The sequence below is a fragment of the Protopterus annectens genome, chromosome 2.part0, assembly GCF_019279795.1.
Source record: "Protopterus annectens isolate FY-2018-M chromosome 2.part0, PAN1.0, whole genome shotgun sequence".
NCBI classification, from domain to species: Eukaryota; Metazoa; Chordata; order Ceratodontiformes; family Protopteridae; genus Protopterus; species Protopterus annectens.
Genome location: NC_056728.1, coordinates 857369441 through 857395759, shown reverse-complemented (window position 1 = coordinate 857395759; position 26319 = coordinate 857369441). Strand labels below are relative to the sequence as shown.

The window sequence follows — 26319 nt, the reverse complement described above, 5'->3', positions numbered from 1 at the left end:
CATGATGAGAATAACAAAAAGCAATACAATGGCCAATCCACTTAGAAATAGTTTGTTTAGAAACAGGTTTCCCCTGAGATCCCACAGCAAAAGAAACAAACTGTTGAGACTGTCTGAACCCTTTAGTTCTGCTCAAATAACGCAACTGCCTGTGAATATCCAAAGAGTGCAAAATTTTTTCCCCTTTATTTTGGGGATCAGCATAAAATGTAGGCAAATGAATAGATTGGTTCAAGGCCACATTTGAAACAACCTTAGGCATAAAAGTAGGGTTAGTATGTAGGGATACCCTATCCTTATGAAAAATCAGGAAGGGCTCAACTGCCATTAGAGCCTGTAATTCAGAAACCCTTCTAGCAGACGTAATGGCCAACAAAAAAGCAGTCTTCCAAGACAAAAACTTCAACTCAGATGTAGCTGCAGGTTCAAAAGGAGGTAAAGTAAGTTTCTCCAAAACAAAATTGAGATCCCAGGAAGGAGTAGGAGCTCTACGTGGGGGTCTTATGTTCTTTGCCCCTCTAAGAAATTGCTTAAACAAAGGATGAGAGAATAATGGTGGGTCACAATCATAGTGAGCAGAAATGGCTGCAGCATGAACTTTAACAGAGGAGAAAGACAAACCTTTGTCCAGTAACTCTAAGATACTGAAGAGAAACACTCAAATTAGGCACTGAAATATCAAAGCTCTTTGCTTGGCTCCAAAGAAAAAATCTCCTCCATTTATCAGCATAAACTTTCCTTGTACTAGGCCGTCTGGCCTCCAAAATAACATCCAAAACTTGTTGAGGAAGCTGCGACCCTCCAGGGTCTAGAACAGAATATGCCAGGCTGTCAGATGCAGGGACTGTATCCTGACATTGATGAAATGATTGCCTGCCTGGGACAAAAGGTGTGGAATTGATGGCAGAGGCCAAGGAGGCTGCGGTACTAGGCTCCTCAACAGAGGGTACCAGTGCTGACGTGGCCAATCTGGAGCTATTAGAATCATGGTGGGCTTGTCCTGTCTGACCTTCAAGAGCACCTTGGGAAGGAGAGGCAGAGGAGGAAAAGCATAGACGTGAAGATTGTTCCAACTGAATGAAAGAGCATCCACTTTCCAAGCCTTTGGATGAAACAGCTTTGTGCAAAACTTTGGCAGCTGGAAATTTAGTGGAGAAGCGAACAGATCTATGTCTGGAGTCCCCCAAAGCACTGTCAACTGTCGAAATACATGAGGATCCAATTTCCACTCGTGGGGATCCACCATCTGTCTGCTCAAAACATCCGCTAAGGAGTTCTGTGCTCCTGGCAGAAACCTTGCCTGAAGAGTGAGGTGCAAACTGAGAGCAGTCTCCCACAAAATCATAGCTTGCCTGCAAAGAGGGTACGAATGGGTTCCCCCTTACTTGTTGATGTACCACATGACAGTTGTGTTGTCTGTTTGAATCAACACGTGTCCTGGTTGAAGTAGATCCTTGAAAGCCATCAATGCAAATTGTACTGCTAACATCTCCTTCATGTTGATATGCAAATGTTGAAGTCTGGCAGGCCACGTGTCTTGAACCCATTTTCCATTGAGGTGTGCTCCCAAGCCTTGTCTGAGGCATCTGTCGTTAGGATCTGACTCGCCTCTGGTCGGGTCACAGAGAGTCCCTTGTTTAGGTGACATTCCTGAGCCCACCACAAAAACTCCTTTTGAATGCAAGGTACTATCTGAATGACAGTGTCCAAATCGTGGCAGTGTTGAGTCCATACACTTTTGAGATACCATTGTAGCTTCCTCATATGCAGTTTGGCATTGGGAAGCACCAGAATACAAGATGCCATGAACCCCAAGGCTTGAAGGACTCTCCTTGCAGTCAGCCTGGACAGGAGAGACAATTGTTGGAAGTACAGGGTAAGATTTCTTTGCTTGTCCAGGGTCAAAAATGCCATCTGAGAGGCTGTATTCAGTCTCACACCCAGAAAGCACATGTCCTGAGAGGGTACTAGACTGATCTTTATTTCGTTCACAGAATACCCTAGGCACCTTAACACTGCCATAACATACTGAAGATGGTGAAGTAGCTTGTCTTTGTCTTGAGCAAGAATCAGGCAATCGTCCAAATAAGGATAAATTTGTATTCCTCTTAACCTTAAGAAAGCTATCACTGGAGCCAGAACTTTGGTGAACACCCTGGGCGCAGTAGATAAGCCAAAGGGCAACGCAGAGAACTGATAATGTAAAGCCCCAGCCCGAAAACGCAGGAATCTCCTGCAGCTGGGCCTGATAGGAATATGAAGATAAGCCTCCTTGAGATCCAGAGTTACCATCCAATGATCTTTGCCTAGCAGTGGCAGAAGTTGTTGTAAAGTCAACATTTTGAATTTTGGAATGTCCAGGTAAGTGTTGAGAATAGACAAATCCAGAATTGGCCTCCAAGTGTTTCCTTTCTTTGGTACAAGAAACAGGCGAGAATAAAATCCTAGGCCCACTTCTGACGGAGGGACCTGTTGGATAGCCCCCATTTGTAGAAGTAAAGAAATATGTACGTGAGCCTCCACCTTTTGCTGAGGAGGAACGTCTGGCATGCCTTTGAAAGGGGGCAATGTGTGGAAATAAAACTTGTAACCTCGGTTTATGATGTCCAGTACCCATTTGTCCTGGGTGACTAAAAGCCAGTTTTGCCTGAAAAGTGCCAATTTTCCTCCCAGAGGAGCTGCCTGACAGGAAGGATAAGGCAGCTGAAGATGCAGGTCATTGGGTCTGTTTACGAAAGGACTGGCCCCTGCCCTCACCTGTAGACTGTGCAGGGGAACTCCACGTCCTAGGCCTAAAAGAACCCTGTGCATGAGCTCTGCCCCTACCACGTCTAGATCTACCCCTAGACTGTAAATCAGAAGGGTAAGCCCATCCCTTAGTGGGCCAATTCCTGCTAAACTTAGGGGGCTGCACCTGCAAAAAATCCTTAACAGTCTGCATAGACTTAGCTTTGTCTTCCATTTTCTTCAAGACTGACTCCACAGGAGAACCAAACAAAACTTCCGACTGCAGTGGAGCATCCAAAATACGAGCTTTAACATGCTCTGACAAGTTCTGATCTTTAAGCCAGGCGTGCCTACGAATAACTGATCCAGTGGCAGCCACCCTGGAAGAGGCCTGTAAAGCATCAAAACCACACTGCAAAGAATGCTTACCCACCTGATCAGAGGCATGAACCAAATCCTGTAATTCTTTACACTCTATGCCCTCTGCTAAAGCATCTACCTTAGATTTCAACTGACTAAGGAGAAAATTCTGGTACTTCAGCATATGAAACTGGCAATTCAAAGCCCACATTGCAAGAGTGGAAGAGGTATACACTTTTTTACCCCACCTATCCAAAGCTCTAGAGTCTTTATCCATAGGAACTGGATTCTTTACAACAGAAGCCCTGACACCCTTAGGTCCCTGGCTAATAGTTTCTGGGTCAGCCCTAGGGCTCTTATACAAATATTTATGAGCCTCTGGTACTCTAATACCTATCTGGCTTAACCGGGGCAGGAGGCAGAGAGTCAGGGTTAAGGGAAGCCTCAGAGAAAACATCCTGCACCACATCCAAAACAGGGGGTATAGCCAAGGGCCTATGCTGTGGCAAAAATAGGAATTCCCTAAGCCTCTTCCTGGAATCAGAGAAATCCTGACCTTCCCATTTAAAATGTTCCCTCATAGAATGCAAGGTTTCTGAAAATGAAAAATCTTCTGGAGGGGAAGCAGAAGGACTAGAATCCTCTGCGTCAGAATCAGAATAAGGGAGAAAATCCTGAATGTCTTCAGCCGAAGACTCAGAGTAATCTGAAGAGTGCTCTAATCCTTCCACCTCTGGCTCCACCCTAGGCCTCTTATCTGGGGGAGGCATAGAACCTCTAATCAAGGAAATCAAATCTTCTGCCATTTTAAGCATGTGTTTTTTTAGGTACAGACCCTGCAGAAGTAGGACTGACGCCAGAGGAAGACAAACTAGGCCTGGCCTTGGAAGGTACCTTAGAGACAGAGGGAGAAGGCCTAACCACCCTATGTGGAGAAGGGATTACAGCCACCTGAGAGGCCCCTTCAGCCTGACCCGACTCCTGAGAGGCCACATCTTGTAAAATTAAAGGTTCCCCCTGAGACTCAACTGAAACCTCGGCTGGATCCACAGACTCCACCGTGGTTTCTAAAGAACCGGCGTCCGGAACGGACGACTCATCCTGTTTAGATTTCACCGATTTCTCCTTACGCTTCTTAGCGGTAGCGGGCGTCGGAAGATCCGACGGCATTTTATAATTACACCGCTTACCGAAGACAAGCCTAGCACAATCTAACCGACGTTTAATGGTGCGCTTATTAAATTTAGCACAAAAGCGACACCCGACTACGTCGTGCTCAGGCCCCAAGCAAGGAATGCAAAGAGTGATAATCCCTATGAGGTATCTGTTTCCCACAAGAAATACAATTATTCACTTTTTCTGACATCCGGTTTAAACTGAGGCAAGAAAAGACAAAAATATTCCCCAACGGGGTACTTAGCCCAACTTGGTTTCGGTCTGAAACTCAGAATACGAAAATTTCAGGACGCCGAACGGCACTTGCAAACGCTGCTTCTGCTTCGGACCATGCGGCAAGAAAGACTTGGGATATGACGTCGGTCATGCGCTTTAGTACCAAGGCGTACTGACGTCAGATCTAAGCGACCATGACCGACGCCAGCCTAATACTTTGGTATTCGGGCCGACCGAGGACAGCGGACTACCCACTAGTTATGACTGCAGCAATGTGAGATGAAGAACATCGGGGGATATGAATAAAGAAAACCGGGAGGCAAAGGATGGACCAGAGAGTCTCTGGAGGATTCCCTCTGTGGGAGGATCAGAGCAAAGAACTCACTGCACTTCGCAATGTAAGGAGAAGCGAAGAGATCGCAGCAAAGCTGACCACACTCCAGGAAGATCTGCTCCGCTACACAAGGATTCAGAGACCACTCATAAGGCATTAGGATAGTTCTGCTCACTTTGTCTGCTAGTATGCTGGACCGACCCGGAATGTGCATTGCTGTCAGAAACGTTGGTGCAGATTGCCCATTCCCACACTCTCATGGCCTCTCGACAAAGGGGGTAGGATCTGGTTCCTCCCTGTCTGTTGATGTACCAGACAACAGGCATGTCTGTCTGAATCGCAATAGTTCCCAGAGGAAGAAAGGCATGAAGGGCCTGCAATACTAAGACTGCCCTCATCTCCAGAACATCGATATGCAGATTGGTCTCATTTAGGGACTACATGCCTTGGACTATCCTGCTCGAGCAATGTCTCACCCACCCTAGTCAGGAGGCATCCATGGTCACCGTGGCTTGGGGAGGGGCAACAAAAAAGGACATTCCCTCTATTATCTCCAGAGAGGGAGGCACCAGAGGAGGGACTTCTTGCACACCTCGTGTATGCAAATTGGATGAGTCAATGGCCGATCCAATAAGGACCACTGGACCCCCAATGTCCACTGCAGAACCCGCAGGTGAAGATGAGTACAAGGAAGAAGCGTGACAGTGGCTGCCATGGATCGTAGGGCTCTTAACACCATGGCGGCTGGGGGAAAGGGATAATGAAGAATCGAGAGGACATGAAGATGAAGACTCCTAACCCGCTCTGGAGTCAGAAAGACTTTGAATTGCAATGCGTCTATTCTCACTCCTATGTAGTCCAGGACCTGAATCTGTTCTAAAGAGGATCTGGCTATATTTACAGTGATGTCCAGCAAGTCTGACAACTTCCAGAAATAGTCCCTGGCTTGACAGAGTAGACGCCTGGTGGGAGTGGCAAGGAGCCAATCGTCCAGGTAAGGATATACCAGTATGCCCTGAAGCCTCAAGTGAGCCGCTACTACTGCCATGACCTTGGTGAAAACCCTGGGGGCTGTGGTGAGATCAAAGGGTAAGGCCTGGAAATGGTAATGACTGGCCCCTAGCCGTAAGCGGAGAAACCTCCTGGAGCGTCTGTGCATCTTTATATGGTAGTAAGCATCCTGGAGGTCTATAGAGCACATCCAATTGTTTTCCTGCAGGTAAGGCAGGATGGATTGTAAAGTGACCATCCGTAACTTTTCTTTGGTAACTGACAGGTTCAGAGTGGAAAAGTAGAGAATCTGCCTGGAGTTCCCATGTCATTTTGGGCACCAAAAAGAACCTGGAATAGATGCCTGATCTGGGGGGACAAGCTGGACGGCCAGTTTGCTTAGCAGCTTTTCTACTACGATGGCTGCTGCCTCCCTTTGTGTGGGTGGAACGTCCAGGAGGTGCTTTGTGGGAGAGGAACGTGTCACAAAGGGAATTGTGTAACCTCTGGATATATTATTTGTAGCACCCAATGGTCTGTTGACACGAACTCTCAGAGTCAGGTGGCATAGAGAAATGTCCCCAGACTGCCTCCAGAGCAGAGCAGTCAGGCAACCCCTCAGGGCTGCTGCGTGGGTCTGTCCAAGAATGATTCCCAAAACCCGAAGTTCTTCTAACCCCCCCCCCCCCCCATGTCTGGGCCGGTGTCTGCCTCGTCCCATCTGCCCCTAGGGGAAAAGGAGTCTTGTGTCCCAGGAATACTGAGACTTCCGGAACCACATCTTTTGCCCCCGCTGATTCCTGGAGAATGATCTTTGGGGGTTAGAGAAGTGGATTCCGATGGCAGACAGTGTCATCCCGTCCTTCTCACTCTGGACTAGTGCATCATGGACTGCCTTCCCAAACAAGGAAGAGCCGTCATAGGGTGCATTCGCAAAAGACGCCTTGAAGGGTTCTGTGAAATTACATAGCCTGAGCCAGGCATGTCACCTCACATAGCAACACCAGACCCGGCCGCCCGTGCCGTTCCAGTGGGATGAGAAGCGAGTTGCATGGACATGTTGGTAACCACTTTCAGAGTGGCCATTCACGTACAGAATGTGCATTTATCCTCTGGCGACATGGACTCCGGGGGAGACTCAGTGAACTCTAATCAGGTCACGCTGCAGTCTGTTTACATAGGCCATATAGTTCAGCGTCCTTATACAAAAGGTGGCTGAAGCATAAGTCCGTTTTCCCAACCAGACCATCGTCCTGGACTCTCGGTCCGAGGGATGGACCATGGAACTCTCCTGAGCCAGTTCCTTCTTTGTGGCAGCCACTACCACCATGGCATCCACTGGGGACCCTTTATTCCAGCTTGTTCGATCTACCAGGGGGCTCAAGGTTTTATCTGAAAATTTTGGGATTGGCTCCACCGTGTTCGGTTCTTTCCATGCCCTGGTGGTAATGAGGTCCACCAGAGGTCCGGGGAGACACACACTCAAGAAGTAGATGGGCCCATGTCGAATGCCTCCAGAAAAATGAGGAAGGCTTGGGGCAGACCATCCCCTCTGCTGGTGCAGGATCTCCTGGTAGTCTCCAAATGAGACATCCTGGGGGGGGGGGTGATCTTGGGGAGCCTTCCCCTTCCTGCAAGTCCGCATCTTCCATGAGGCACTCGGGGGAGTCCAAGTGCCTCCTCTTGCACTTGCATTTGTGAGGAACCTCTTCAGTGGGACTCTATGGAGAGGACTTGCAAACCGCTTGGGGTTTCTCGGGGGGGGGGGCAGTCTGGGGCACGTCAATCACTGGCCATCCTTGCATGGGCAGACTGGCAGAAGATGCACCCAGAACACAGGAGGTGGGGGAGGACACAGAGGAGATGGTCAGGGGCTTCCATCTATTAGCGAGAACCCTTTTCACCACATGGAATGCAGAGGAGGAGCAAGCCTCCCGAGCAACTGACAGAGGATACCCTCCCCAGATCAGACACAGGGATCAGTGTCAAGGCTCCGAGGGGTAGGTCTTGGCCCAACAAAGTCAGAGCCAAAGGAGAAAAACCCAACACCTCAAATCCGACACTCAAACTGCCAGCGTCGAGGTAGGTAGTACCATTGGTGCTGACCCCCTGACTCCAGGACCTCTCGGATCAAAGAACTCCAAAACCAGAGGATGGATCAGAGAAGGAGCAATTGGGGCAAATAGTGGCAGGGAGCTACCCCCTCCAGAGGGAGAGGGAGCCAGCAAGACCCCATCTGAAGCAGAGTGTGAACAAATTTTCACATCAATCTGTCCAAGTCGACTTCAGAAAGGCTTCTAGTTGACCTAGAAAAGGCCACCAATGCTGGCCTTGAAGGATGGTGACTGGAGACCTGAAGGCCGAACCTCCACCGGCTCTGGGGAAAACCTGACATTGGAGCCATGGGGAAGTCTGCCTGGAAGGTGCAGGAATCTTGGGAGGACGACCCGCCGGATTAGTGTGCTCCAGGAATCTCTTCCTCCCTCTTTCTTGCAGTGCCTCTATTTTTTTCTTCCTCCTTTCCACAGGTCAGCCTGGGAGGGAGGAGAGGACACAACAGAAGTCAAAGTTCTGACCGCCACTAGAGAAGACGAGGAGGCACCCGCTACCATGGAGGGGAGAAGCCCCTTCAAGATTAATTTGGCCTTTCGGTCTTTTAAAGCCCTGGGGTTAAACCCCGCACATGTAGTGCACTCAGTCAAATGAGCGGACCCTAAAACAATGCAATGTGGCCATCTGCAGGGAATAACTTATGGCCACACACTGTGCATTTTCTAAAGACCAACTTGTACTGATCTGCCATAATAGTGGCTGGCTACCCAACACTCAGACACACAAAACACGTGGCGGGAAAGGGGAGGAGAAGGCCTACGCTAACCCTAGACTAAAACAGACTTTTTGAACACAACCTCAATGAAGAATGCAAAGGGGAGGAATAAATGAACCTAAAAATTAGGAAATGCACAAAAAACCCCAAAACAGTCTTACCGCCTGGAGCTCAGCGATCACGATGCAGGCAAAGCCTCAGAAAATGAGATCTGAGGGAAGAAAGGAGATGCAGTGGTACTACGGGTAAGGGGAGGAGCTTGTAGCTTGGATCTGATGCTGGTGAAACTGCAGTCTCAGATCCTGTCTGCATCTGAAGCCCACAGGTTGTTTACCAAATGAAGTTAACTACTTCAGATCATGTTCCACCCCCACATCCTCTGTGTTTTGCAAGTGCATTAATGGGTACCTTTCTTCTATCAGATTTATGTTCTACTATGCAGTCTTGGTCTCAGTGTTGATTTACCTATATAGAATGCACAGCATTTTGTGAACGTAGATAAATATACCACATTTGTATTACAAGTTGCAGATCCTCTAAAATTACACTTTATAGGATGAGAGAACATTTGTTAAACTATCTTTACAGCAGACACAGTTAAAGCATGGAAAGTGCCCATTTTCTTAACTGGCTTATTCTCCATTTTCATTTCTTTATAGCACAAACTTTCAAATTTAAACTGTTCCTACATGCAAAACTGGGTCCATCTCCTATAACTTTGTCTAATCAAAGCAATCATTGAAAGCATTTCTCAATTTGATATATTTTTAATTTCATTAGTTCATCTACTGTATGTCATAACACAAATGCTCATTTCTAGTACCTCCATTTTCATCTCCTGACCTCATAGTATTCTCTGAAAAATACGGTCTAGCTTTATTCAGTCTTTCATAATGTCCAGTTTTGATATGTCTAAACACCTTTCATCATATACTCATTCCTTAGTCATTTAACATAACCATTATTTGTTCTTCACATCTACTACCATCAGTAAATAACCATCTGGCTCATAAAAGCTGACTTAACTACCCCTTCAAAAATATGGTTGGCATGCATGCTTGCCCTATGCATATATTTGTTTGCCTAGATTTCTTATAAATAGATGTGACACGTCATCCCTCGGCCTAATTTCATGTCTACATTTATCTCAGTTATATGTACAGTGAATTTAAGTCTGTACTTACTCAGGTATTCGTATACGAGATCAGATCCATCCAGTCTTCCAAATCAAGAAAATATCGTCCACGAAACGTTTATAAAAGTGTGAGAAATTCAATGGACCTTCGTATACACGATCTTCCCAACATCGTATCACAATGTTGGCATATGTGTTGGCCATGGGAGACACCCATGGCCACACCTACCTTTTGAGAGAAAACTATCTTGAAATATATTAATCAAAACAATATCCATTCATATGCAGTCTCGACTTCTCTTGCAGACATGTTACCTGGAGCTCGTAAATAACTGGTATAACAGGACATGAAAAGTACAGTTTTGTACCTACCATAAATGTAGATGTTCGAGGATTCCATTGCTGCAGTCCTGACTATTGGGTATAGTCCGCGTCCCAGTCGGCCCGAATACCAGAGTATAAGGCTGACGTCGGTCATGGCGCCTTAGACTGACGCCAGAACGTCAGGGTACTAATGCGCATGACCGACGCCATTTCCTCAGTCTTTCTTGCCCCAGATGTCAGAAGACCCCAAAAAGACAAGTCCCAAAAAACCTGCACCAAAACATGTACAATATATACAACAATATATATATATAGAAAAATATAAGCATGTAAAGGCACCTACACCACCACCCTGAAACACAGAGGGAAGGAGGGAGGTAAATTGGACTGCAGCAATGGAATCCTCGAACATCTACATTTATGGTAGGTACAAAACTGTACTATGTTCTTCGCCTTCCATTGCTGCAGTCCTGACTATTGGGTAGAATCCCAAAGCAGAGGTAAGGGAGGCTGGCAAATTATAAAGTAGCAGGAGCTGACAACATGCCTTGTAAAACAGCTGTGGCAAAACCAGCTCTAGACTTAGAGTATATAGGCAGGTGATAATGCCTAGAGAAAGTATGCACTGAACTCCAAGTAGCTGCTTCCAGAATATCCTTAGTTGCCACCCCTTAGAAATGCTGTTGAAGTGGCAGTAGCCCTAGTGGAATGAGGCCTAATCCCAGCTGGAACCTCTTTGCCATGATGGGAATAACAAAATGCAATGCAAAAGCCAATCCACCTAGAAATAGTTTGTTTTGACACAGGTTTGCCCTGTGAACTTAAAGCAAAAGAAACAAGTAACTGCTGAGACTGCCTAAAATCTTTAGTCCTGCTCAAATAATAACGCAATTGCCTGTGTACATCTAAAGTGTGCAAAATCTTTTCCCCTTTATTTTGAGGATCTGCAAAAACGTAGGCAAATGAATAGTTTGGTTTAAAGCCACACTAGAAACCACCTTAGGCATAAAGGAAGGATTAGTACGTAATGATACCCTGTCCTTATGGAAAATCAAAAGGGCTCTACTTCCATAAGGGCCTGCAACTCAGACACCCTTCTTGCAGAAGTAATAGCCAACAGAAAAGCAGTCTTCCATGACAAATATTTCAATTCAGCAGTAGCTGCAGGCTCAAAAGGTTGTAGAGTAAGTTTTTCCAACACAAAATTGAGATCCCAAGCAGGAGTAGGAGCTCTACTGGGGGTCTTATATTCTTTGCCCCTCTAAGAAACTGCTTGAACAAAGGATGCGAAAACAAAGGTGGGTCACAATCATAGTGAGCTGAAATTGCTGCAGCATGAATCTTTATGGAAGAGAAAGACAAACCTTTGTCCAATAACTCAGTAAGATATTGAAGAGCCACACTCAAATTAGGCTCTGAAATCTCCAAATTCTTTGCTGTACACCAAAATAAAAATCTCTTCCATTTTTCTGCACACTCTCCTAGTACTAGGCCTTCTAGCTTCCATAATCACATTTAAAACTTGTTGAGGAAGCTGAGACCTGCCATGTTTCAACACAGAATATGCCAAGCTGTGAGATGAAGAGATTGAAGCTTGACATTGAGCAGATGACCGTCCTTCTGAGATAACAGATGAGGAATCAGAGGTAAAGGCCATGGAGGCTTCTTTACAAGACTCCTTAGAAGTGGGTACCAGTGTTGCCGAGGCCAATCTGGAGCTATCAAAATCATCCTTGGCCTGTCCTGTCTGACCTTTAGTAATACCTTTGGAAGAAGAGGTAGAGGTGGAAAGGCATAGACATGAAGGTTTTTCCAACTGAAAGACAGAGCATCCACTTTCCAAGCTGTGTGATGAAACCCCTTTGTGCAATACTTTGGCAGCTGGTGGTTTAGTGGAGAAGCGAACAGATCTATGTCTGGAGTTCCCCATGACACTGTCAATTTCTGAAATACATGAAGATCCAGTTTCCACCGTGGGGATCCATGATTTGTCTGCTTAATACATCTGCTAAGGAGTTCTGTGCTCCTGGCAGAAACCTTGCCTGAAGAGTCAGTTGCAGGCTTAACGCAGTCTCCCATAAAATCATTGCTTGCCTGCATAGAGGATAAGAATGTGTTCCCCCTTGTTTGTTGATGTACCACATGACAGTTGTGTTGTCTGTCAGAATCAACACCTGCCCTGGAAGAAGTAACTCCTTGAAAGCCATCAATGCAAACTGGACTGCTAACATCTCCTTCATGTTGATATGTAGATGCTGTAGTCTGGCAGGCCACTTGTCTTGTATCCACTTTCCATTTAGATGAGCTCCCAAGCAGTGTCCGAGGCATCTGTCGTTAAAATCTGACTTGCCTCTGGCCGGGTCACAGAGAGTCCCTTGTTTAGGTGACATTCCTGAGCCCACCACAAGAATTCCTTTTGAAGGCAAGGTATTATGTGAATGACAGTGTCCAAATCTTGGCAGTGCTGTGTCCATACATTTTGAGATACCATTGCAGCTTCCTCATATGCAGTTTGGCATTGGGAAGCACCAGAATACAAGATGCCATGAACCCTAATGCTTGAAGGACTGTCCTTGCAGTCAGCACGGACTGATGAGATAGTTGATGGAAGTAAAGTGACAGACTCTTTTGTTTGTCCGGGGTTAAAAGGCCATCTGGGCTGCTGTATTCAGTCTCACACCCAGAAAGCACATGTCTTGAGAGGGTACTAGACTGGACTTTATTTCGCTTCACAGAATACCCTAGGCATCTTAGCACTGCTATGACATATTCCAGATGCTGTAGAAGGTGTTCTTTTCTTGAGCCAGAATCAGGCAGTCGTCCAAGTAAGGATAAATTTGAATGCCTTGAAGCCTGAAGTAAGCTATCACTGGAGCCAGAACCTTTGTGAATACTCTGGGCGCAGTAGATAAGCCAAAGGGCAATGCAGAGAACTGATAATGAAAATCTCCAGTTCGAAACCGCAGATACTTTCTGCAACTTAGCCTTATGGGCACATGAAGGTAAGCTTCCTTGAGATCCAAAGTTACCATCCAGTGATCCTTGCCCAGCAGAGGTAACAGTTGCTGTAACGTCAACATCTTGAACTTGGGAATGTCCAGATAAGTGTTGAGGATAGATAAATCCAAAATTGGTCTCCACGTGTTCCCCTTCTTTGGTACTAGGAACAGGCGAGAATAAAATCCGAGGCCCCTTTCTGACACAGGGACTGGCTGAATAGCCCCTATCTGGAGTAACTGAGAAACTTGCTTGAGAGCCTCTTTTCTTTGTGGAGGAGGAACATCTGGCATGCCTTTGAAAGGGGCATTGTGTGGAAATAAAATCTGTACCCGTGATGAATGATATCCAGCACCCATCTGTCTTGAGTGATTAAATCCCAATTTTCTTTGAAAAGAGACAATCTTCCTCCCAAAGGAGCTGCCAGACGAGAGTCCACTGGCAGCTGAAAAGGCAGGTCATTGGTTCTGCTTACGAAAGGACTGACCCCTGCCCTCACCAGAAGTCTGAGCAGGTGAACTGTCTGATCTAGGCCTAAAGAACCTTGAGCCCTGCCCCTACCACGTCTAGATCTACCCCTAGACTGGGAACCATAAGCAGGATATGTCCACCCCTTAGCAGGCCAATTTCTACTAAACTTCGGAGGTTGCACCTGCAAAAAATCTTTAACAGTCTGCATAGACTTAGCTTTGTCCTCCATTTTCTTTAAAACTGCTTCCACAGGCGGTCCAAACAACACATCAGACTGTAAAGGAGCATCCAAAATCCTGGTCTTAACATGCTCAGCTAAATTCTGATCCTTCAACCATGCATGTCTGCGAAGAACAGAACTAGTAGCAGCCACCCTCGAGGAGGCCTGAACAGCATCAAAACCACACTGCAAAGAATGCTTACCCACTTGTTCAGACACATGAACCAAATCCAGCAATTCTTTACACTCAATACCTTCCGCCAAAGCATCCACCTTAGATTTCAATTGTGAAAGGAGATAATTCTGATATTTCAGCATATGAAATTGACAATTCAACGCCCTCATGGCTAGAGTGGAAGAAGTATATACTTTCTTACCCCACCTATCCAAAGCCCTTGCCTCTTTATCAGAGGGTACAGGATTTTTAACAACAGAAGCTTTAACACCTTTAGGCCCCTGAGAAACAGTTTCTGGGTCCGCCCTGGGACTCTTAAACAAATACTTATGAGCTTGGGCACCCTATAATACCTATCAGGCTTAACAGGAGCAGGAGGCAAGGAATCAGGGTTCAGAGAAGCCTCTGCAAAACATCCTCCACCACATTCAACACAGGAGGAATAGCTAAGGGCCTATGCTGAGGCAAAAACAAGAATTCCCTAAGCCTTTTTCTGGAGTCAGAGTAATCTTGGCCTTCCCATTTAAAATGCTCCCTCATGGAGTGAAGAGTCTCTGAAAATGAAAATCCTCAGGAGGAGAAGCTGAAGGAGTGGAATCATCCACATCAGAATCAGAATAAGCAGGAACTCTTGCAAGTCTTCCACAGAAGACTCTGAAGCCTGTGAACACTGTTCAAAACTATCAAACTCCTGTTCCACCCTAGGCCTCTTATCAGGTGGGGCATAGAACCTCTAATCAGAGTAATCAAATCTTCAGCCATTTTAAGCATATGTTTCTTAGGCACAGAGCCTGAAATGCTAGGAGAAGCCCCACAGAAGCTGAACTTGGCCTTCCTCTAAAAGAAGCTCTGGAAACAGAAGGAGAGGCCCTAACTACCTTGGGAAGAGAGGGAAGAACAGTTACCTGAGAAGCCCCTCAGCCTGGCCTACTTCCTGAGAGGGCACATCCTGTAACAGTAAAGTATCTGCCTGAGACTCCATAGAGACTCCTGGCAAAACCTCTGGCTCCCTGAGCCTTCTAAAGGACCGACGTCCGGGACTGCGGTTCCTCCCCTAGACTTCACTGTTTTGTCCTTGCGCTTCTAGATGAAGCAGGCCGGAGCATCCGACGGCATAGTATAATTGCAACGCTTCCCAAACACCAACCTAGCACAATCAAGCCTCCTCTTAATAGTGCGCTATTAAATCTAGCACAAGAGCGGCAACCAACAACGTCGTGCTCAGGCCCTAAACAAGGTATACACAATGTATGATAATCCCTATGCGGTATCTGCTTCCCACAAGAAATACAGTTATTCACTTTTTCTGACATCCGGTAATATACTGAGGCAAGAAAAAACCAAAATGTTCCCCAACGGGGTTACTTAGCCAACTCTGTACTCGGTCTGAAACTCCGGTTTCGGAAAATCTCAGAACGCCAACTTGCACTCGCAAAATTGCTTCTGCATCGGACCATGCGGCAAAAAAGACTGAGGAAATGACGTCGGTCATGCGCATTAGTACCCTGACGTACTGACGTCAGTCTTAGGCGCCATGACCGACGTCAGCCTTATACTCTGGTATTCGGGCCGACTGGGACGCGGACTATACCCAATAGTCAGGACTGCAGCAAGGGAAGACGAAGAACATCTATCTTGAAATATATTAATCAAAACAATATCCATTCATATGCAGTCTCGACTTCTCTTGCAGACATGTTACCTGGAGCTCGTAAATAACTGGTATAACAGGACATGAAAAGTACAGTTTTGTACCTACCATAAATGTAGATGTTCGAGGATTCCATTGCTGCAGTCCTGACTATTGGGTATAGTCCGCGTCCCAGTCGGCCCGAATACCAGAGTATAAGGCTGACGTCGGTCAGGGCGCATTAGACTGACGTCAGAACGTCAGGGTACTAATGCGCATGACCGACGTCATATCCTCAGTCTTTTCTTGCCCCAGATGTCAGAAGACCCAAAAAGACAAGTCCCAAAACAACCTGCACCAAAAACATGTATAATATATACAACAATATATATATATATAAAAATATAAGCATGTAAACTCACCTACACAACCACCCCTAAACACAGAGGGGAAGGAGGGAGGTAAATTGGACTGCAGCAATGGAATCCTCGAACATCTACATTTATGGTAGGTACAAAACTGTACTATGTTCTTCGCCTTCCATTGCTGCACTCCTGACTATTGCGTAGAATCCCAAAGCAGAGGTAAGGGAGGCTGGCAAATTATAAAGTAGTAGGAGCTGACAACATGCCTTGTAAAACAGCTGTGGCAAAACCAGCCCTAGTCTTAGAGTATATAGGAAGGTGATAATGCCTAGAGAAAGTATGCACTGAACTCCAAGTAGCTGCTTCCAGAATATCCTTAGTTGCCACTCGCCTTAGAAATGCTGTTGAAGTGGCAGTAGCCCTAGTGGAATGAGGCCTAATCCCAGCTGGAATCTCCTTGCCATGATGGGAATAACAAAATGCAATGCAAAAGCCAATCCACCTAGAAATAGTTTGTTTTGACACAGGCTTGCCCTGTGAACTCAAAGCAAAAGAAACAAGTAACTGCTGAGACTGCCTAAAATTCTTAGTCCTGCTCAAATAATAACGCAATTGCCTGTGTACATCTAAAGTGTGCAAAATCTTTTCCCCTTTATTTTGAGGATCTGCAAAAAACGTAGGCAAATGAATAGTTTGGTTTAAAGCCACACTAGAAACCACCTTAGGCATAAAGGAGGGATTAGTACGTAATGATACCCTGTCCTTATGGAAAATCAAAAGGGCTCTACTGCCATAAGGGCCTGCAACTCAGACACCCTTCTTGCAGAAGTAATAGCCAACAGAAAAGCAGTCTTCCATGACAAATATTTCAATTCAGCAGTAGCTGCAGGCTCAAAAGGTTGTAGAGTAAGTTTTCCAACACAAAATTGAGATCCCAAGCAGGAGTAGGAGCTCACGTGGGGTCTTATATTCTTTGCCCCTCTAAGAAACTGCTTGAACAAAGGATGCGAAAACAAAGGTGGGTCACAATCATAGTGAGCTGAAATTGCTGCAGCATGAATCTTTATGGAAGAGAAGGACAAACCTTTGTCCAATAATTCAGTAAGATATTGAAGAGCCACACTCAAATTAGGCTCTGAAATCTCCAAATTCTTTGCTGTACTCCAAAATAAAAATCTCTTCCATTTTTCTGCGTACACTCTCCTAGTACTAGGCCTTCTAGCTTCCATAATCACATTTAAAACTTGTTGAGGAAGTTGAGACCTGCTGTGTTTCAACACAAAATATGCCAGGCTGTTAGATGAAGAGAGTGAAGCTTGACATTGAGCAGATGACCGTCCTTCTGAGATAACAGATGAGGAATCAGAGGTAAAGGCCATGGAGGCTTCTTTACCAGACTCTGTAGAAGTGGGTACCAGTGTTGCCGAGGCCAATCTGGAGCTATCAAAATCATCCTTGGCCTGTCTTGTCTGACCTTTAATAGTACCTTTGGAAGAAGCGGTAGAGGTGGAAAGGCATACACATGAAGGTTTTTCCAACTGAAAGACAGAGCATCCACTTTCCAAGCTGTGTGATGAAACCCCTTTGTGCAATACTTTGGCAGCTGGTGGTTTAGTGGAGAAGCGAACAGATCTATGTCTGGAGTTCCCCATGACACTGTCAGTTTCTGAAATACATGAAGATCCAGTTTCCACTCGTGGGGATCCATGATTTGTCTGCTTAACACATCTGCTAAGGAGTTCTGTGCTCCTGGCAGAAACCTTGCCTGAAGAGTTAGTTGCAAGCTTAGCGCAGTCTCCCATAAAATCATTGCTTGCCTGCATAGAGGATAAGAATGTGTTCCCCCTTGCTTGTTGATGTACCACATGACAGTTGTGTTGTCTGTTAGAATCAACACCTGCCCTGGAAGAAGTAACTCCTTGAAAGCCATTAGTGCAAACTGGACTGCTAACATCTCCTTCATGTTGATATGTAGATGCTGTAGTCTGGCAGGCCACTTGTCTTGTATCCACTTTCCATTTAGATGAGCTCCCCAAGCAATGTCCGAGGCATCTGTCGTTAGAATCTGACTTGCCTCTGGCCGGGTCACAGAGAGTCCCTTGTTTAGGTGACATTCCTGAGCCCACCACAAAAATTCCTTTTGAATGCAAGGTATTATTTGAATGACAGTGTCCAAATCCTGGCAGTGCTGTGTCCATACATTTTGAGATACCATTGTAGCTTCCTCATATGCAGTTTGGCATTGGGAAGCACCAGAATACAAGATGCCATGAACCCTAATGCTTGAAGGACTGTCCTTGCAGTCAGCACGGACTGATGAGATAGTTGATGGAAGTAAAGTGACAGACTCTTTTGTTTGTCCGGGGTTAAAAGGCCATCTGGGCTGCTGTATTCAGTCTTACACCCAGAAAGCACATGTCTTGAGAGGGTACTAGACTGGACTTTATTTCGTTCACAGAATACCCTAGGCATCTTAGCACTGCTATAACATAATCCAGATGCTGTAGAAGGTCTTCCTTTTCTTGAGCCAGAATCAGGCAGTCGTCCAAGTAAGGATAGATTTGAATTCCTTGAAGCCTGAAGTAAGCTATCACTGGAGCCAGAACCTTTGTGAATACTCTGGGCGCAGTAGATAAGCCAAAGGGCAATGCAGAGAACTGATAATGAGAATTTCCAGCTCGAAACCGCAGATACTTTCTGCGACTTAGCCTTATAGGCACATGAAGGTAAGCTTCCTTGAGATCTAAAGTTACCATCCAGTGATCTTTGCCCAGCAGAGGTAAAAGCTGTTGTAACGTCAACATCTTGAACTTGGGAATGTCCAAAACGTGTTGAGGAGAGATAAATCCAAAATTGGTCTCCACGTGTTCCCCTTCTTTGGTACAAGGAACAGGCGAGAATAAAATCCTAGGCCCCTCTCTGACACAGGGACTGGCTGAATGGCCCCTATGTGAAGTAACTGTAAAACTTGCTTGTGAGCCTCTTTTCTTTGTAGAGGAGGAACGTCTGGCATGCCTTTGAAAGGGGGCATTGTATGGAAATAAAATCTGTAACCGTGGTGAATGATATCCAACACCCATTTGTCTTGAGTAATTAAATCCCAATATTCTTTGAAAAGAGACAGTCTTCCCCCCAAAGGAGCTGCCAAACGTGAATCTGCTGGCAGCTGAAGAAACAGGTCATTGGGTCTGTTTGAAAGGACTGACCCCTGCCCTCACCAGAAGTCTGAGCAGGTGAACTCCCTGTTCTAGGTCTAAAAGAACTTTGAGCCCTGCCCCTACCACGTCTAGACCTACCCCTAGACTGAGAATCATAAGCAGGATATGTCCACCCCTTAGCAGGCCAATTTCTACTAAACTTCGGTGGCTGCACCTGCAAAAATCTTTAACAGTTTGCATAGACTTAGCTTTGTCCTCCATTTTCTTTAAAACAGCTTCCACAGGCGAACCAAACAACACATCAGACTGTAAAGGAGCATCCAAAATCCTTGTCTTAACATGCTCAGCTAAATTCTGATCCTTCAACCAGGCATGCCTGCGAAGAACAGAGCTGGTAGCAGCCACCCTCGAGGAGGCCTGTACAGCATCAAAACCACATTGCAAAGAATGCTTACCCACTTGTTCGGACACATGAACCAAATCCAGCAACTCTTTACACTCAATACCTTCCGCCAAAGCATCCACCTTAGATTTCAATTGTGAAAGAAGGTAATTCTGATATTTTAACATGTGAAACTGACAATTCAAAGCTCTCATGGCTAGAGTGGAAGAAGTATACACTTTCTTTCCCCACCTATCCAAAGCCCTCGCCTCTTTATCAGTGGGGACAGGATTTTTAACCACAGAAGCTTTTACACCCTTAGGCCCCTGGGAAATAGTTTCTGGGTCCGCCCTAGGACTCTTAAACAAATATTTATGAGCTTGGGCACCCTATAATACCTATCAGGCTTAACAGGAGCAGGAGGCAAAGAGTCAGGGTTCAGGGAAGCCTCTGCAAAAACATCTTCCACCACATTCAACACAGGAGGAATAGCTAAAGGCCTATGCTGGGGTAAAAACAAGAACTCCCTAAGCCTTTTCCTGGAGTCAGAGTAATCCTGGCCTTCCCATTTAAAGTGCTCCCTCATGGAGTGCAAAGTCTCTGAAAATGAGAAATCCTCAGGTGGAGACGCTGTAGGAGTGGAATCATCCACATCAGAATCAGAAAAGGTAGGATACTCCTGCAAATCTTCCACAGAAGATTCTGAAGCCTCAGAACACTGTTCAAAACTCTCAAACTCAGATTCCACCCTAGGCCTCTTATCAGGCGGGGGCATAGAACCCCTAATCATAGTAATCAAATCTTCTGCCATCTTAAGCATATGTTTCTTAGGTACAGAACCTGAAATGGTAGGAGAAGCCCCCACTGAAGCTGAAGTAGGCCTACCTCTCATAGAAGTTTTGGCAACAGAAGGAGAGGCCCTAACTACCTTGGGAAGAGAGGGAAGAACAGTCACCTGAGAAGCTCCCTCAGCCTGGCCTACCTCCTGAGAAGGCACATCCTGTAAGAGTATAGTTTCTGCCTGGGACTCCATGGAAACTCCTGGCAAAACCTCCGGCTCCACAGAGCCTTCCAAAGAACCGACGTCCGGGACTGCCGGTTCCTCAACCCTAGGCTTCACTGTTTTATCCTTGCGCTTCTTGGAAGCGGCCGGAGCATCCGGCGGCATTTTATAATTGCAACGCTTCCCAAACACTAACCTGGCACAGTCTAACCTCCTCTTAATAGTGCGTTTGTTAAACCTAGCACAAGAGCGGCAACCAACAACGTCGTGCTCAGGCCCTAAACAAGGTATACACAAGGTATGATAACCCCTATGAGGTATCTGTTTCCCACAAGAAATACAGTTATTCACTTTTCTGACATCGGTAAAATACTGAGGCAAGAAAAACCAAAATGTTCCCAACGGGGTACTTAGCCAACTCTGTTTCGGTCTGAAACTCCGGTTTCGGAAATATTTCAGTACGCCAACCTGCACTCGCAAAACTGCTTCTGCATCGGACCATGCGGCAAAAAAGACTGAGGATATGACGTCGGTCATGCGCATTAGTACCCTGACGTTCTGACGTCAGTCTAATGCGCCCTGACCGACGTCAGCCTTATACTCTGGTATTCGGGCCGACTGGGACGCGGACTATACCCAATAGTCAGGACTGCAGCAATGGAAGACGAAGAACATCAGTGAAGTACTTACATGCATCTATTGAAATATCACCTTTAAGTTGCAATTCATAAATGCACATATTCACTTCACTTGTACATTTAACAGATATACTGATTTCACTAAACGTTGCCTCATTTAGAAACCAACATTAATAACTCAATCAACCCTGTTCATTATTAACTACAGCTCCACCATCTGCCTGTTTGATTACAATTTTAGCATTTGGCAGCACATCATATTCTTTAGGTGTTAAGCTGTACCATCTATTCCTCTGTGTACATGCAAATTGTGCAATTCAGTTATGCAAATATTACAAAATGTATTCACCGGCAGAGGGTTCACTGGTATAAATGTACTGGCCCTTTTACAAACATTAGCTGTATAAGGTACTGAATCTTCAACAGTAATCTTGTACCAATTGCAGCAATACCCTTCTGAAAATTAAAAGTTATATGACTCGGGTGACTTTTTGCATCAGTTACATAAATGGTATTGAATGAATTTGTGTCTTTCGGCTTTTCCCGATTAGGGGTCGCCACAGCGAAACTCCGGTCCGCTAATGATTGGTAGTTGCTTTTTACATGCTGAGCTACCAGCTCTGATGCACAAACTTCAACGAAGGTACGCCCATTCACACATGTCTCCACGCAGAAGACGCTCTAGCTGAGAATCTAACCAGACAGCGTCTTACTGTGAGGCGACAACGCTACCGCAGCACCACCACCACGGTTAATGGTACTGAATGAATACTGAAAGGAATTTTGCTTTTGTAACCATGGACATTAAATCTTTATTCACAGTAATTCCAAATGATTTTAGGGTTAATGCATTACATGAATTTCTGTGCATGCTTAGTAACATGTCTGCAAGAGAATTTGAGACGGTGTGCAAATTAACATATTGTTTTGAATAAATGTTTTTATATTTCAAGATCCTGTTTTCCATCAGAAGACATGTTGGCCATGGGTACTCCCATGCCCTATTGTGGTAGGATGTTGGGAAGATCAAACATGTGTACAACACTCCAGTGAATTTCAGAAAAAAATGTATAAATATTTCATGGATATTTTTATTTGGAAAGGGGATGGATCTGATCTCATGTTTGAATACCTGAAGGAGTACAGATTTTAAATTTGCTGTACATTTTGGAAACCGAGATAAATTATTTAAATGTGAAATTAGAGAGGCTGAGGGATAACATTGTCACATTTATAAACAATAGTCGCATTGATTTCCAAGAAAGAAATCCAGGCAAACAAATATACACATAGGGCAAGCATGCATGCCAGACGGTTAAATACTGACAATAGCAGATGTGAAGAACAAATAATGGCTATGTTAAATGACTAACGAAAGAGGATATGATGAAAGATGTTTAGACATATCAAAATTGGACATTATGAAAGAATGAATAAAGTCAGACCACATTTTTCAGAGAATATTAGGAGTTCAGGAGATGAAAATGGAGATACTAGAAATGAGGATTTGTGTTGTACAACATACAGTATTTTTATTTATTTTACATTTAACCAGGATAGTCCAACTGGATACAAGTCCATTTTCAGCGAAGGCTGGGGGAGAAAAGCTCCACATTGCAAATAATTGACACTTAAGCATGTAGTTACATAGAAATCAAAACATTTAAGAAATCACTAAATTTATAGTCAAGGTTCCATCTAAAGGAAGCAAACATTGTGGGTTTATGGTATTCATATACAGAGATAACATTATACATCTTTGAAGTGTGTAAGAAAGAAAGACATGTATTTCAAGGTTGAATGCAAGGATGACAGTTACGATAAAAGGTGACTAGCTAAGAAGGAATGATGTGAACAGAATATAGAGGGGGAGAAGAGCGTAGGCTCAGAATGGGTAGGAAACGAGCTATCTTCCTGAGAATAGGATTCTAAAGTTTGTAGAGAAGTGTATGTTGTTTGGGTGGGGGGAGGTTATTAATGGGTATTTCACCTCTGTGAAATGTTTATTTTACCTTTGTCTTTTTTTTTTGGGTTAGTCTAGGTGGAGACATGGACATAACTATCTTTTTCTTACCTATTTAGTTTTTGGGTTAGTCTGGGTTTAGACATGGACATAGTCAATCCCTGTTTAGATACATCTTTAGGGATATTTTAAATTGGGGCTGGGAGGATATACTGGTTAGTTCAGCAGGAAGTAGGTTCCATTTCCAGCAGAGTTGGAGAATGATTCTCCAGCTGAGTTGTTGGCTTTGGTTGATTGTACTAGCATTCTTCTGTTGGATGAGCGGAGGGATGCTAGGTTGCTGTAGGGGGTAATAATATTAGACAGAATGGGAGTACTGGTAGGTAGGTAGAAGGTTTTATGAATAAATGAGTTGGTTATAATGGAGCTGATTGGGTGGTTCTAGCCAGCCTAGTTTGTGAAGATTTTGACAGTGGTGGGTTCTATAGGCTGACCCTGTGGCAAATCTAGCTATATTGTTATAGGAGGTAGTGATTTTGTTAAGGTTTGATTTACTTAGATTTGTAATTATGGGTGAGGCGTAGAGAAGGGTTGACAGCAGATGTGTCCGAGCTATGGCAGTTCTGGCAGATGGGGTTAAGAATTGTTTAATCCTATACAAGGAGCCTAAGATTTGTTTAATCCTATACAAGGAGCCTATTTTTTTTTTTAACTGTTTTTATGGTTTTGTCTATATGGCCGTCATACTTCAGATTATCAATGATTATTCCAAGTAGTTTAGTGTAAGGTTCAGGGGAGATTATGGTGCCATTGTTAGATGATATTGTAATTATTGGTAATGTTAATTTACGTGTAGGGGAGAAAAGAAGACGTTTGGCCTTGTTTGGGTTAAGCAGAAGACAAAGATTATTCAGCCAGTTCTCTACTTTATTGAAGGTGATTTGGGATAGGGATTGTAGTTCTGTGCGGGTGAAGGCAGAGCAGATAAGTGTGGAGTCGTCCGCATACTGCATACAAGTGTATCTGGGATAACTTTGAGTAGGTCATTAATGAAGAGAGAGAAAAGGAGGGGACCCAATATAGACCCTTGGGGTACTCCAAGGTTGACAGGTAGAAGGGGGGGGGGATAGATTGTCTTTCCATAAAACAGCTCGTCTGCCATGGAGGTAAGAGTGGAACCAGTTGATTACTGGGTTGTCTAAGGAAAGTGATTTTAGAGAGTCTAGGAGTAGGTGGTGATTTACCATGTCGAATGCTTTTGAAAGATCGAGAAAGAGGGCAGGACAGCTTATTCTGATTATGGTTGTGATTTACTGGGTGAGAAAAGGAGAGAAGGGCAGTAGTTTTACTACGTGCATGTCTAAATCCGTGTTGGGTTGGTGCTAGAGTATTCCGAGTAAGGTTTGTTAGAATTTGCTTGTGTAGGCATTTTTCCATTATTTTGGAAAAGGGAGATAGTATGGCTATAGGTCTGTAGTTAGAGAGTTCTGTGGAGTTTCCCCCCTTTATGAAGAGGAATAATGTGTGAGATTTTCCAGATGGAGGGGATGTAGGATTCGTGGATAGTACGGTTGGATTAGGATGGAGATAGGGTATGCTATTTCATTAGCAGACTTTTGCAGAAACTCTGCAGGAAGTAGGTCTGTTGCCAGAGTGGTGGGTTTTAGTTTCTTAAGCAAGGATTTCATATAGTCAGTGGGTATAGGATCAAATTTGAAGGGAGGGATATTTGCCTGAGTGCATGTGGTTGTAGTAGAGGAGATGGGTTGTTAGCTAGGGACTGGACTGTTTCTGTGAAGAAAGTATTAAAAGGTCATTGCAACACACTTAGGAGGTAGCTGTAGGGTAGATGAGGGGGTGGGGGTTGCGGATTTCCCTGGGTGGATCAGTTTATTCAGACATGACCAGAATTTTTGGGGTTGACTTTGGTGTTTTTGCTGTAAATTGAAATAGTAGTTTTGTTTGTCTAACACAATAGACCTTTTTGTTTCGTTTCTCATTTTTTTGTATCTAATGTGGGCATTTGGTGCAGTAGACGAACTAATGAAGTTATTGCATCAAAGAATTGGGAAATGCTTTCAATGATGCCCGAAATTAGACAAGTTATAGGAGATGGACCCAGTTTTGTATATAGGAACAGTTCAAATTAGAAAAAGCAGCTTTTGTGCTATAAAGAAATAAAAAAATGGAGAATAAGCCAATTAAAAAATAAGCTTTAACTGTGTCTACTGTAAAAATATTTTAAGAGTTTTCTCATCCTATAAAAAATGTATAATTTTAGGGCATCTGCAACTTGTAATACAAATGTATATTTTAGCTACATGCACAAACTGCTGGGTATTCTATGCTGGTAAATCAACACAGACTAAGACTGCATAGTATACAAATCTGATACAAGAAGGTTACTCATTAATGCACTTGCAAAACACAGAGGATGAGGGGGTGAACATGAGCTTAAGTTTACAGTTATTAATGTTATATATGACACAAGAGGTGGTAATATCAATTAGGCCTCAGTGAGGACAAATGGAGAGAGACTTCAGGCAGACATTAACTCAGTGATTAATGCAGCTGTTAGCCTGAAACTGGTTTTAAAGTAAAGGCAAATGGTTTTAAAAAGGAGTTTATTCTGCTCTGGTTGGTTTGTTACATGTATTTTATATATTATATTCAGTGTAGGTCTTTAGAACCATGTTTCTTTAAAAGGTTAATTAACTATATGCAACAATTAAGCTGTCATGTGATTTAATTTTAATGTGTATAAAAGGAGGAGTTGATTTTAATGTATTCTGTTACACACTGAAGCAGAGCATTAATCTGAAAGCTTTGTGAAGAATTAAAATGTTTTATTACAGGCTTTTTCAGCCAAGCATCTCCTTCTACTGGGATTTTTCTTCTGCATTTGGGTTTTACTTCTTGACTGTGAAGGTTAACAGCTGTGCTGGTCCTGTTGCTCGTTTCTTCTTGATAAGTAAAATGTTATTCCACCAGTGGTGATTGGGAAGCTTGTATAATGAACATCTCAATAGCTCATAATGGAAGAATGCTACTCGCTTAATCCAGCAAAGGACATACATAATGAGATGGGCAGGAGACAACTCAAGGAAAATGAAAAAATCTCCGAGAAGGTTTTAAGGTCTCTAAGAAATTAGTGAAGGACTAACAGCTGGACATCACATTCAACATAAGGAAATGCATGCTGACCTTGCTGTATTAGGTTCTAGACAG

General features: G+C 44.4%; 1 protein-coding gene across 2 annotated transcripts in view; it reads right to left on the bottom strand.

Annotated features, from left to right (window-relative positions):
- The window catches only part of LOC122793263 (protein regulator of cytokinesis 1-like), a 1295879-nt gene that overhangs the window by 641728 nt on the left and 627832 nt on the right, over window positions 1-26319 (bottom strand). The gene's annotated exons all lie outside the window — the stretch shown is intronic.